This window comes from Mytilus trossulus, chromosome 9 (assembly GCF_036588685.1).
Source record: "Mytilus trossulus isolate FHL-02 chromosome 9, PNRI_Mtr1.1.1.hap1, whole genome shotgun sequence".
Lineage (NCBI taxonomy): Eukaryota > Metazoa > Mollusca > Bivalvia > Mytilida > Mytilidae > Mytilus > Mytilus trossulus.
The window spans coordinates 49,831,010-49,844,938 of NC_086381.1; the positions used below are offsets into that span (position 1 = coordinate 49,831,010).

At 33.6% G+C, this 13,929-nt stretch overlaps 1 non-coding gene across 1 annotated transcript; it reads right to left on the reverse strand.

Annotated features, from left to right (window-relative positions):
- Positions 1 to 13,380: 13,380 nt before the first annotated feature.
- LOC134685835 (U4 spliceosomal RNA) lies at positions 13,381 to 13,519 on the reverse strand. The gene has a single exon (XR_010101451.1). It is a non-coding gene; the product is annotated as a U4 spliceosomal RNA (small nuclear RNA).
- Between the last annotated feature and the right edge of the window lie 410 nt (positions 13,520 to 13,929).

A 13,929-nucleotide genomic window follows, 5' to 3' on the forward strand; every position in this document is an offset into this window, starting at 1 on the left:
AATTGTCTTTTTATCAACATACGTTAATTATAATCTCGAAAGTAAAGTCAGGCCTTCAACATGAAACAAACATTATTATATCACTGCACGTATAAGAATACCACTGGAAAATTGTTATACGTTCATGTTTATAAAAGTACAAAAGTCATTACGTTTCGTATATTAAGTGCAATATGAATGGCATTGATTTATCATATTACACAAGGTTAAGTAATGAGAAATTATATTATAGTTTTATTTTAACATGCTATTTACAATGTTTGGTGATCTATTATTCACACGACATAATGTTTGTGGTTATTCGTGGAACGTATTAACATAATTTTGTATAATGAAGGTGGGCGGTGATATGTCCGCGAATGTTCATCAATAACATAATGATATCCAAGTCATTAGGACAGGACAAGACAATGAAATATGACAAAATGTTCGGCACAAAGCATATCATTCCATAGTATGTATTATTGATGATGCATTCAATTTAACTATTATAATTCAACAAACCATATATATTCAACTGAACAAAGTCGCAGATGGTATAATATTTGACAATCCGTCTGTCTGTCTACCATAGCTTTGTGCTTTCATTTTAAGCGGATTATCTTCAGATTTGATTTAATCTTACATCTAACCTACACTACGGATAATTTCAATAATCGCATAATCTGAAACATTAAACCAATTTTGCGAGGGGACTGATAATGATATATCATACCTTTTACTGAATACTAAAATACAATACCGCGAAAGCGTTTCCGTTTTTAATCGTATGCTTTTCTCTTATTTGAAATTATGCTTCTGCTTACCATAACTGTATAATGGGAAGTTGAATATCAAAATAAAATGATAGAAGGTCCACTTTTGCCAGAAGGGATTAAAAAAAATTATTCAATATCAATTCTAGTCGCTTGGATTGTATTTGATATAATATGTTTTTTCGGAGTAAAAAGGTTTGGTATCTTTTACTAGTATTCGAAAATCAAAAAGGTATTATAATTCTATAGAAAAGATCCGTAATGTGTGCATATGATATTAGTCTGAGATATATAGACAATAATAGTGCATTGACTTGACATATCAACGATATAAGGATGAGGCTTAGAAACGAGGAAATGCGAGGCTGTGCCGAGCATTTTCCCCGTTTCGGGCCGAATCCTTATATCGTTGATATGTCAAGTCAATGCACTATTATTGTCTTTATACTGCAATCTAAAACAACATTTTGTATTGCTGTTAAGTGTGTTAATGTTATTTATTTGATATAAATATTGGAGAAAATCCCCCTTTAAAAAGGGCTCATATCACACAGGCGGAGAAATATACAACACGATGAAATGTACATCATTACCTGTTGAAAACAAAAATGGTGAACAAATTCGTGTGTTTACAGACCAAAATCAACAATTAACATAAGACATAATGATTTATAAGTTTTAAACCAAAAATATTAAAAAGTGAAATATGTTTTCCCAAAAATTGTAAAAGAAAGTTTGAGTAGTTAAACGCATCGTTGTTTACATTGGAAACAAGAACAGGTTGAAGAGGTCGTATGAATAATTAAATATAATTTCGATAATTTCTATTTAAATATTCATGAGGAAAAGTGATATCAGGTCAGTAACTGTATATGACATAGAAATATACGGTCAACGCATTTTGACTGCTCAAATAGAACGAGTGCAGTATAAATATCATTATTACATTGGTTGCAATAAATTACATTGATTTCCGAGTTAGATAAAAACCGATAATTTCACATGTGAAATAATATACAATTACTGTCTTTTGATGAGGTAAATATGCGGTTTTATTGACTTTTGAAAATCTGATATTCACTGAGGCTGACGGCTATGAATGCGCACTCGTTTAATCCATGCGTCGTTCGGTCACGTGTTGTCTTATTTTTGATATTCAAATACGGCGATTAGTTATACTATAAGTATTTACAATTTTGAATTTTGTCCTAGATATGTGCATGCAATCTTTAAATTTTAGTGCAAACTAGATGAAAACAACAGAATTAGACTCATTTTGATATCTTTTCATAATCATCATATTTTTCGTTACGAAAAAGACTGTTTGCTACAAAATGTGTGTGGTGAAATTGCCATTGCATGATAAATGGACTAAGTAGTTATTAAAGGTAGATGTACCAGGATTATAATTTAATACGCCGGAAGCGCGTTTTGTCTACATAAGACTCGATCAAATCAAAACAGGTACAAAAGTCAAACAAGTACAAAGCATTTAGGACCAAAAATCCCAAAAGTGGTGCAAATACAACTAAAGTAATTTATTCCTGGGATAAGAAAATCCTTAATTTTTCGCAAATTTCAAAAGTTTTGTAACAGAAATTTTATAAAAATGACCATGTAGTTGATATTCATGTCAACACCGAAGTGCTGACTACTGGGCTATATACTTTGCAATCGTAGGTCATATACAAATGATCAAAACAAAGAAATGCACTCAGAATTTGTACTAGTTCAGTCATAATGAAGTACATGTCTTGTAGTTCCAAAATTACCAGCTCCAGATCCTAAACTCGTAAACTGCTTTTCTTTAACAATGTTGTCAACTCTCAGTTCGGTCTGTACTGCGTTCGAAGTGTAAGTCTGAATGGTTCAAGTAAATAGGTATTCTCCTGGTATTGGTGCAACAAATATACCGTCTCCTGTGTTAAAGATATTCCCCTCGTCAACAACTTGTATGTCGAGTTTCAAAATAGAGTTCGTTTGAAGATGTGTTGATCCATTTAACTCAACATAATACAATGGACGTTTCTTCTCATTTTGAAGTTCTGAAAAAAATGATGTCATATCTAATGAGTATTCAGGTTAAACCGAATTCTACTTCCAGAATATATTCTAAACTTAAAGAATTCCGGATATGGCTTCAAATACAAAAATGCGTAAATTCATTCAAATGGTTTGTTAGGCTATCTGACAATTTAATCTAAACTTTCCAAAACCTTTTAAGTTTTCATTGATGGCGATCCGATGGATACATCTGTTGTAGAGTTGTCACTGACTCAGACGTACTTATAAATATAATTATTTTCTGTGAGTGTTTCTTACATTAATTTGTAGGATCCATTACTATAGATAATTTAGCTGATCTGTAACAATAACATCTTCATGCCTTATATATCATGTACTGTAGTACGCCGCTAGATTAAAACTGACGAGGAAATGTAACACATGGCCAGCGAAAGCTCTCTTTTTGTAGAGCCCAGGTGGTCGTGTGGTCTAGCGGGACGGCTGCAGTGCAGGCGATTTGGTGTCACGATATCACAGTAGCATGGGTTCGAATCCCGGCGAGGGAAGAACCAAAAATTTGCGAAAGCAAATTTACAGATCTAACATTGTTGGGTTGATGTTTAGACGAGTTGTATATATATATGGCAGTCAGCAGGTTTAAAGAACATCAGTTGTTCGACCTGTTAGTCAAATGCGTTTTGTTTAAATATACTTTTTCACTTTTTTGGTCTTTAAAAAAATGTTGTTTGTGCTGTTTTAAAGCCCTTCTACAACGAAATTTGTTTTACATGCACACGTATAAAAATTGCGGTTTTTATCCAACGCAATCATAGGATTGAACGTAGTTTTCAATTTAGACTCGTTTATATATATGTATATACCGAAAGCTCTTTTTTTGAGAGCCCAGGTGGTCGTGTGGTCTAGCGGGACGGCTACAGTGCAGGCGATTTGGTGTCACGATATCACAGTAGCATGGGTTCGAATCCCGGCGAGGGAAGAACCAAAAATTTGCGAAAGCAAATTTACAGATCTAACATTGTTGGGTTGATGTTTAGACACGTTGTATATATAAAAATTTTTGGTTCTTCCCTCGCCGGGATTCGAACCCATGCTACTGTGATATCGTGACACCAAATCGCCTGCACTGCAGCCGTCCCGCTAGACCACACGACCACCTGGGCTCTCAAAAAAAGAGCTTTCGGTGGGCATGTGTTACCTTTCCACGTCAGTTTTAATCTAGCGGCGTACTACAGTACATGATATATAAGGCATGAAGATGTTATTGTTACAGATCAGCTAAATTATCTATAGTAAAGGATCCTACAAATTAATGTAAGATACAGTCACAGAAAATAATTATATTCATAAGTACGTCTGAGTCAGTGACAACCCTACAACAGATGTATCCATCGGATCGCCATCAATGATGGTGATACATGGCTATGTACATAATGTATATACAACCCGTCTAAACATCAACCCAACAATGTTAGATCTGTAAATTTGCTTTCGCAAATTCTTGGTTCTTCCCTCGCCGGGATTCGAACCCATGCTACTGTGATATCGTGACACCAAATCGCCTGCACTGCAGCCGTCCCGCTAGACCACACGACCACCTGGGCTCTCAAAAAAAGAGCTTTCGGTGGGCATGTGTTACCTTTCCACGTCAGTTTTAATCTAGCGGCGTAATACAGTACATGATATATAAGGCATGAAGATGTTATTGTTACAGATCAGCTAAATTATCTATAGTAAAGGATCCTACAAATTAATGTAAGATACAGTCACAGAAAATAATTATATTCATAAGTACGTCTGAGTCAGTGACAACTCTACAACAGATGTATCCATCGGATCGCCATCAATGATGGTGATACATGGCTATGTACATAATGTATATACAACCCGTCTAAACATCAACCCAACAATGTTAGATCTGTAAATTTGCTTTCGCAAATTCTTGGTTCTTCCCTCGCCGGGATTCGAACCCATGCTACTGTGATATCGTGACACCAAATCGCCTGCACTGCAGCCGTCCCGCTAGACCACACGACCACCTGGGCTCTCAAAAAAAGAGCTTTCGGTGGGCATGTGTTACCTTTCCACGTCAGTTTTAATCTAGCGGCGTACTACAGTACATGATATATAAGGCATGAAGATGTTATTGTTACAGATCAGCTAAATTATCTATAGTAAAGGATCCTACAAATTAATGTAAGATACAGTCACAGAAAATAATTATATTCATAAGTACGTCTGAGTCAGTGACAACCCTACAACAGATGTATCCATCGGATCGCCATCAATGATGGTGATACATGGCTATGTACATAATGTATATACAACCCGTCTAAACATCAACCCAACAATGTTAGATCTGTAAATTTGCTTTCGCAAATTCTTGGTTCTTCCCTCGCCGGGATTCGAACACATATATTTCAGTATAACGCAATGTGTAGGCTAGAATAATGATTTGAAATCAATGTTTAAAAGAAATCCATACCTTTTTGTTCCATTATTCAACAGTAAACTGACTGAATATCATATTATTATAGACCAAAAATTCATGATAAATGTGGTCACAAAGCCCCAGGTTAGCAATGAAAAGGTTATTGGAACATTGTCATTTAAAACCTTCATCTACTGCATCTGGTGAAAATTCATTGCATGAAAAAACACTTATCATATCAGCATGATCCGTTGTCTTAAAAAATGGCATATGTTTCGCTCAGCCTGTACAAATTGGTCTGTTTAAATTATTGCCTATTATTGGCCTGCGGCTCGTTCTTCCAATGACCATTTGTGTACACTTTCAACTCGTATTGACTGAACAAATTGAAAAGAAACGGAAAGTAAATAAAGTAAATAGCAGACACACAAATAAATTCAAGGGAGAGGAGCGTACGTTTTTTCCCCAAAAAAATGTTTTTGACTCGGACAAAAAAATCAACAATACCCAACCACCCTTTTGAAGTTACATGGTTGCTCCCTAATTTTTGAGAGTATCTTAATGAATATGCACTTCTACCAATGTGAGCGACACAGGTTCTTTAGATCCTCCAGTTATAACCCTTTACAAATAAGTAAGAATTACGGTTAACTATGTGAAGTTAAGTGTTAAATGCCGTGGTAAAAATATCCACAGTACTGTTAGAAATAGATATTGTAGGTTTAATTTAACTTTGACTTTAAACTTAAATTAAAATATCTCATAATCTGATGTACTGGTAACCTACTTTGACATCTGTTTTATGCATTTGCATTTTCGTGGCTTGAATATCAAAATGTTAAACTCGATTCGTCTTTCTGTGCAATGAAAAATAATCCAGTTTAAAAGATTATTTACTTAAACTATTATAAATCATTTCAAAGGAACTTTTTGTGTTTAAATTTAAGAAATGTGAATGTGGGCGTCTTTATAGTACATTAAAGTAGTCTAAGAGTAATCTGTCAGAATTTTATTTGAAATGATGTTAGAATAAAGTTATAAAGAGGAATATTTATGCTCAGTTTCGGATTCAGTGGGTGGAGGTCGTAAACACCCTTTCTTCATTGGAAAATAAATCTGTTTTTTTAAGGCCGGGGTGGGGGGGGGGGGGCATAAATCATAGACTATTTTATGAAATAACGTCACCTGCCCTTTTTCGAAAATCCTGGATCCGCACCTGATGCTCTCTGTATAATATTGTGTGCATTATTCACAAACAACATGCCATAGCTCTGTTAGGAATCAAACTTTAATGAACACTTTTCATAAACTGCTACAACTTATCACCATAAAATGCATACATCTGAAATACTTTTCTGAACCGTATTGGTTAAAAACCAAATATTTCTACATGGTTTTCGTACGCGTGTACTCAGGGTACTAACTTGGTAGCTGTTTTGTGGTGGTACATGTATCAATCAATTTTTACATAAATTTTAAACATACATAAGTCACCGTGTATCATCGTACAGCGGATATAGGTACTAACCAAGCGGGCGTGAGCGATTTTGATCTTTTTACACAGTAACGAAAAATTTGTGTTTTGTTCACATAAAATCAATGTGTACTTCAATCTAAGCATAATTGCTGTTTTAAGAATTGATTGGGTCGTAGGTTGATGATAAGAGATGTCTTATTATTTTCCCAAAACAAGAGGGATTACTAAAAGCATGTGCAAATACTTGTAAAAAAGAAGTAGGTCCTCGTCTCATCCGATATAATTCTTTATTCATTGCAACTCCTTTTCTGATAGAAGGTCAATGTGTGCGTGTAATAAGTTTAGCTGTTTCAATAATTGGCATTGAAATCTTTAATACAAATGTTATTTTTCGATATTTTATCTCTAAAGAAGCGCTGTGTACGGTGTTTAGCTGACCACATAAATCTGTATGCACGGTGCATAGTTAAGTTGTTGTACACCGTACCTAAAAACTTTATTTTCATACTCGTTTATTACCCAAAAAGTTTCAAGGAATGAGTAACCACAGGTAGGTTTATGATTGGTAGCTATTACTTTTGCCCTGTGTTAGGTTTCTTTCAGATAAAACATGTAAATGTCTCAACAACTGTATCTAAATTGAAAGTTGGTGTTGACATTCACAACTATTTGCGCATGTACAAGTTAATTGTTCTTATTAGAATATCAAAGTTGTTTTATAAATAGGAAAAAATTGATGCGACGATTATTTGGGAGCAGGAATTTCATATGTTGAGAAATCTGCATTGAGTATTGATAAAGCAAAACAAAGATTTTCGTTACCGTGTAAGGTCAAAATCGATCATGCACGGTTGGTTAGTACCTATATCCGGTGTACTGATGATACACGGTGTAAGTCAGTACACAATTTAGCTGAAAGGTTGTCTCTCGTAAATATTGTGTGCCGGGTATGAAAATGTGTTTCCTCTTCAATTTATAGTTATGTGGAATACAATTTCGTAAAATTTTAAGGAACAATTAATTTGCCGTCATACTTTGACTTGATTTTTTTTATGTATTTTACAGATATGACTGCTTCTCCCAACAACAACAACAACAAAGAGATACATGTGAACAACATACATCCTTTCAATGAAAACTTGACTCAAACTTTTAAGTTTTCAAATATCATCAAATGATAACCAATATATTTCGGAATTTGCTGTGATAGTGGGTTTTTTTTCATTTCGATCATTCAATGTACAAACCCAGGATTCGGAGATTTAACGACAAAGACATGCAACTAAATGATAATTATAATAACATGATTGTCTCATTGGCAATCATACAAAATTTGTGCATTTTTTATATGACAAGAAAAGGGTTTCGTATCAATTATAGTTTACATAAAATGTTCGATTTCACTGATCGATTTTGCCATTCAAAAGACATAAATTAAGTGCATGTGTTTTAAAATTAATCCTTACATCAAGTAAACTTGACTTTACTTATTTCACAATCAAATTTTCATATCACACAATATTAAGCAGAAATCCAACTTATGTTCTGTAAAGTTGTTCGTATTTAGTAAGAATAGACGGATAAAAGGAATAGTACAAAAACGATCACGTGTAATCATTAATTCCATGTTCTAATCTTAATACCTCTATATATAATTCGATTATAAAAGCTAAATTTAAATTTAATCTGTAACACATTTATAATCCTAAAATTACGAGGTCCAATTTGTCAGCCGTCATCACGTGAAAACGATGAATCAAAGAAATCAACTTTATATATAACTAATATAGTACAATGCTGGTGATTAAAAATTACACCACTCCAGGCCCTTTTGTTTTCCACATAATTAATATTGCCAATAATTAAGAAGTTCCGGGTGGGATCCGATACCGATACCAATAGTAGATTCACCTGTTACCTATTATACCTTATCTGTAGGCTCCTGCTGAAAACAAAACGAAAGATTTTTTTTCCTGATAACTACATCTATCTCTACCTCTTTTTGTTTAAATGTTTATGAAAGACATTCTAAAAATGTGGGGGGGAAAGTAAGGGTTCGTTATCAAACTTTTTAACGTAGAATATGTACGAACTTTGATTTGGTTTTAATAACACATAATTAGTTTGGACTTTTTCTGACGCAGGCGGTATGTTTCGATTTTACCCGGCCTAGGTCTCACGAAGTAATAAAATGTTCAGGTTTTAACAGAATGGGCGTCATCAACTTTTTTTCTGTGTTTGATGAAGATTGGAGTTTTTAACGACCTTGACTGACTTTATAGCCCTTGCACGGTCGGTTTCTCTGTTTGAGGCGAACATTTGTTATACATGTATAGTGGTGATGCTCGAAAATTCATTCATTTCTAATTTGTTTTTAATATGTCTGATGTACAGCAGATGAAAATTAAAATACATAACGAATGCATATCGTTGTTATATTTATAACAGTATTTTTATACAGTTTTCACTACCTATAAAAAAACATTTTAATTTATTTTAAAAGAAAAAAGAATAATAGGGAAACAATATAATGAATAGAGAAAAAATAGTAAAAAAAGAAAGAATAGAGAATAACGGGATGCAAAAGTATGAAGAAAATATCTGTGGAAAATAAAAATAATTGAACATACAAAACTGGTTACAGACATGCACGATGAACTATTAATAAACACAATCATCTAATTGATCAAAGCAGCTCTGTTAACGTAAATGGTTTGCCTGATAAAGATAGACTTATCTCCCTTTGGTCACTTTATTTAAAAGGAAAATTATTTGTGATTATTTTAATAAATTACCACTGACTTGTTTCTGAATTTGTTAAATTTAGGTTTATTTAATTTCACATCAATAAGATAAAACTCAAGCCTTTTTCCTATGCCCTTTTACATAACTATCAAGATTTGAATCCGTTATTAACTGATTTGATAAAGGTCTGTTGTGGAAAGAGGTATGGTCAGCTTCACCTTTATTTGTTTCGCTTACAAGATGTCACTTAAACTTTGTTCAGGCCTACTTGTCATTGCTGCAGGGGCTATTTATAAAAAAAGAAGATGTGATATGATTGCCAATGAGACAACTCTCCACAAGAGACCAAAATGACACAGAAAATAACAACTAGAGGTCACCGTCCGGCCTTCAACAATGAGCGAAGCCCATATCGCACGGTCAGCTATAAAAGGCCCCGAAATGACAATGTCAATCTAATAAAAATATTAATCTCTGATTCAGAGATCAAAATTTTAATTAGATTGTGACAATGTAAAACAATTCAAACGAAAAAGTTCAGTAATAAAATCATTACAAATATGTTGTTTTTAGTATGTATGTAAAATAAAAAGAAAACATACAAGAATTACATGTGATTCTTAACCAAAACCAGAATTGTATCGAAAGTCAAATATTGTCTTACAAATGCAACTGACGTCCCCAGTTTGGTTGAAAACGTCATTGAAGTGAAAAATAGAATCATATTCAAAACAGTGTGGTCCTAGCCATTGATTGACGACCTAAATTATCCCATTGACTGGGACAGATTAGGTGAACGTTTGTCTGTAACGACCATTGCTCACTTCTTATTTTTTATAGAATTTAAACTGTGCGGTCACCAAAGGTTTTTAACGCCTTTAATAATAAAATAATTCGAAAAATTATTCAGGAATAACCTTTATGTTTTGATTTGTAGTATTGATATAAATCAACACATCGTATTATTCCGGATTCGTTTTTCGAATTGCTTTATTTAGGTGTTTAGAACCTTTGGTGGCCCCACAGATTCTGTGTCCTTAACAAGTACATAGTGAGTAGTGAATGTAACCGACAAACGTTCACCTAATCTGTCACAGTCAATGGGATAATTTAGGTCGTCAATCAATGGCCAGGACCACACTGTTTTGAATATGATCTATGTTCTAGTTAAACAATCTTCAAAATTAAAAAGCATTATGGAATCTCATTTTGTTATGTTTTATATGTGTATTAAATGGCTTCTGTATATTACAAATAGAGTAGGCTTGAACAACCAAATTGTTGGTGCGTTTCCAGGAGTGTATATATAAGTCTAAGCAGGCTTTAAATTAAATAATCTTGCCTCCTTGAAGAAGGTACAACAGAAAAGCGCTCCGTTAAATACAATCACTATAAGCTTTATATAAAACAGTCTTAAATAGTATTCAATAGCGCTAACATCCAATTCATACAAACATTTTCATTATTTTGTGTATTGCAAACGCTGATGATAATTCCAGTATAAAGAATTATATTGCATCCAAACTGGAACATAACAGCCTTTGGTAGTATGATAGTATCATATATGTGGTTTTTTTTTTATTTGTGTCATTTGCATATGTTTTCGAGTTTAGTGTTACAGCCATTTCGCTTAATTAGTATATTAAGTACATTACTGTGTAGGGTCCGCTTTAACCCCGGCTCTGGATATGACATTTTCTTACTGTGTTAAAGACTCATGTGTTACCTTGACTTTTTTTCTGCCTTTATGTCGGGTTGCTGTTTTCATTCTATAAACTATATCTATTTTGTAATGTTAAAACAGTGTAAGGTAGTTTAAGAATTAAATATTTCTATGTGTATATGCCTAGGGGAGCGAGATGCAGTCATGGTCTTGACCACAGTTGGTAGTTCACCAGTTCACTGTTAAAGACGTCTGCATTGTAGTCATTGAAATCAGTGGCTAAAGTTACTGTGAACAGCAGTAAAGTACAGTGCGTATTTTAAGGTGGTACCTAACACTACAGGGATATAACTCTGTAAAGTCGGCTTAACATTTTAATTACGTTGTGTTGTAAAAGGAATATTAAGCTTCTCAATGATCAACATTGGTGTTTGTCAAATTGCTATATAACCAGCGTATTTTTTCTGACAAAACGGTTGGTTGAACTTTTTTAAAATTTTTATATTTTTGTTAAAGTGTCAAAGTAAATACTTTGACCAAATTTTATGAAAATTAAACGAGCCAAATTAATTTTAGTGAAAGTGTTAGTATACCACCTTAATCAGACCGTGGCGTTAAAACAATGTATACGTGCCTTACTGGACAACAGTTTTCTATACATTAAAAAAACTGCTTTAATGTATCTGTCAGAGTATTCAGCTATCGTCATCTAATTTTACTGCTCTTCATGTACATGCATGAATCTGACAGACATGGAAATTAAGCATTGTCTTGAATACACCACAAGCAACAACAAAAACAACACACCACAATAAAAACTAAAAAAAAAATATAACAAGACTGTTTCTATAACAAAGGCAATAAGTTGTTAAGTCAGCAATTCCTTATGTTGAAAATGTTGGATTTAAACTTGTTTCGTCATAGGTTGTACGACATGGGCAAAACATTGCATTATAATAACAGTAATGTGTGAGCAAAACGAATCATGTAAAAATGTCAACAATTGGATACAGCCGTCAACATTGTGTTCTTATTTTTATCCCTATAAAACCAAATAACTGTTTCAACAAAGAAAACAAAAATGGCATGTAGACACTTTATAAACAAAGCACATATTAACAGTGGCGAATCAAGAATTTTTTCGGGGCCAACTGACTGCCTAAGAGGGGGCCCGCTCCGGTCATGCTTCAGTGAATCCCCCCATTTATTCCAGAAAAAGGGGGCAGGCCTCCTGCCACCTAAATCTGCCTCTGCATAAGCAAAATTGAAACACAAATACAACACTTTATACTGCAACTAGTTGTGTTTATTTTCTAAATATAGTAACGTACATTGTAGCTATATATGTTGTATTAAGTCAGTTTCGCCAAGGAACTCTTTTTCCACAATCAGAGGTCCATTAAGGGATGAAAATAAGTTTGACATTTGTGTTAAGATTTAAAAAGCTATCACTGAATTAATTTAAGTTTCAGTATAAAAACAAAATTAGGTCAATGTCATAAAAACATGAACTTAAAATTGAGAATGGAAATGGGGAATGTATCAAAGAGACAACAACCCGACCATAGAAAAAACAACAGCAGAAGGTCACCAACAGGTCTTTTAATGTAACGAGAAATTCCCGCACCCGGAGGCGTCCTTCAGCTGGCCCCTAAACAAATATATATATACTAGTTCAGTGATAATGAACGCCATTCTAATTTCGAAATTGTACACAAGAAACTAAAATTAAAATAATACAAGACTAAAAAAGACCAGAGGCTCCTGACTTGGGACAGGCGCAAACATGCGGCGGGGTTAACATGTTTATGAGATCTCAACCCTCCCCCTATACCTCAAGCCAATGTAGAAAATTAAACGCATTACAATAAGTACATTTAAAATTCAATTCAAGAGAAGTCCGAGTCTGATGTCAGAAGATGTAACCAAAGAAAATAAACCAAATGACAATTTTACATAAATAACAACAGACTACTAGCAGTTAACTGACATGCCAGCGCCAGACTTCAATTAAACTGATTGGAAGATTATAATTTTATCATATGAATATCAGGCACAATCCTTCCCGTTAGGGGTTTAATATCATACCATCATAACATATATGAAAAGAAAGCGGTGAAAAACTGGGGAAGGGCTTGTTTCCCAGTTTCGCAGCCTCATACAAAAAAGTTTATATTTTCCTGACATTGGCGTATTGTTGTATATGACCATTTCACAATTAATTACATTTTGAAAATTTATCGCCATGCCGCTTACTTCACACTTCCTTTACATTGATTTAATTTTGCCTCCGTAGAGGCGTTCAGAAATTGCGACTGCTGCCGTATTTCAGGCATCAGCGCGGGGTATTGGGTATAGTTTTCAACTAGCAATAACCACGTCTCGGATAAACCTCATCGACTATGGTACTGCCACTGCGCAAAGCTAACGAACAAATGGGTTACAAAATACCCGGTTAAACTCATTTTTTCTATTAAGTACGGTACAGATTAAAATTTAAAAAAACAAACTTTAATTTAAAATATCTAAATAAATACTTTTAAAGCAATAAATTCATATAAAATTATACATTCATTTTATTAAAAATACAAACATTCTATAATCTGTCTGTGTAAAACTAAACAGAATTTTTTCCCTAAAACAAGCTTTTCAAGGGGAAGTAACTCAAATCTTTATGCTATTTGTTATCATCACGAAATTGTTAATATTGTTTTTTTTTTAAATGCTAAAGAAAACAAGATTTACAATTTGTACTATATTATTTGTCACTTATATATTTGAATAATTGCGCATATCTAACACGTTACAGTCAAGACTTGAGGACACTTTAGATAAA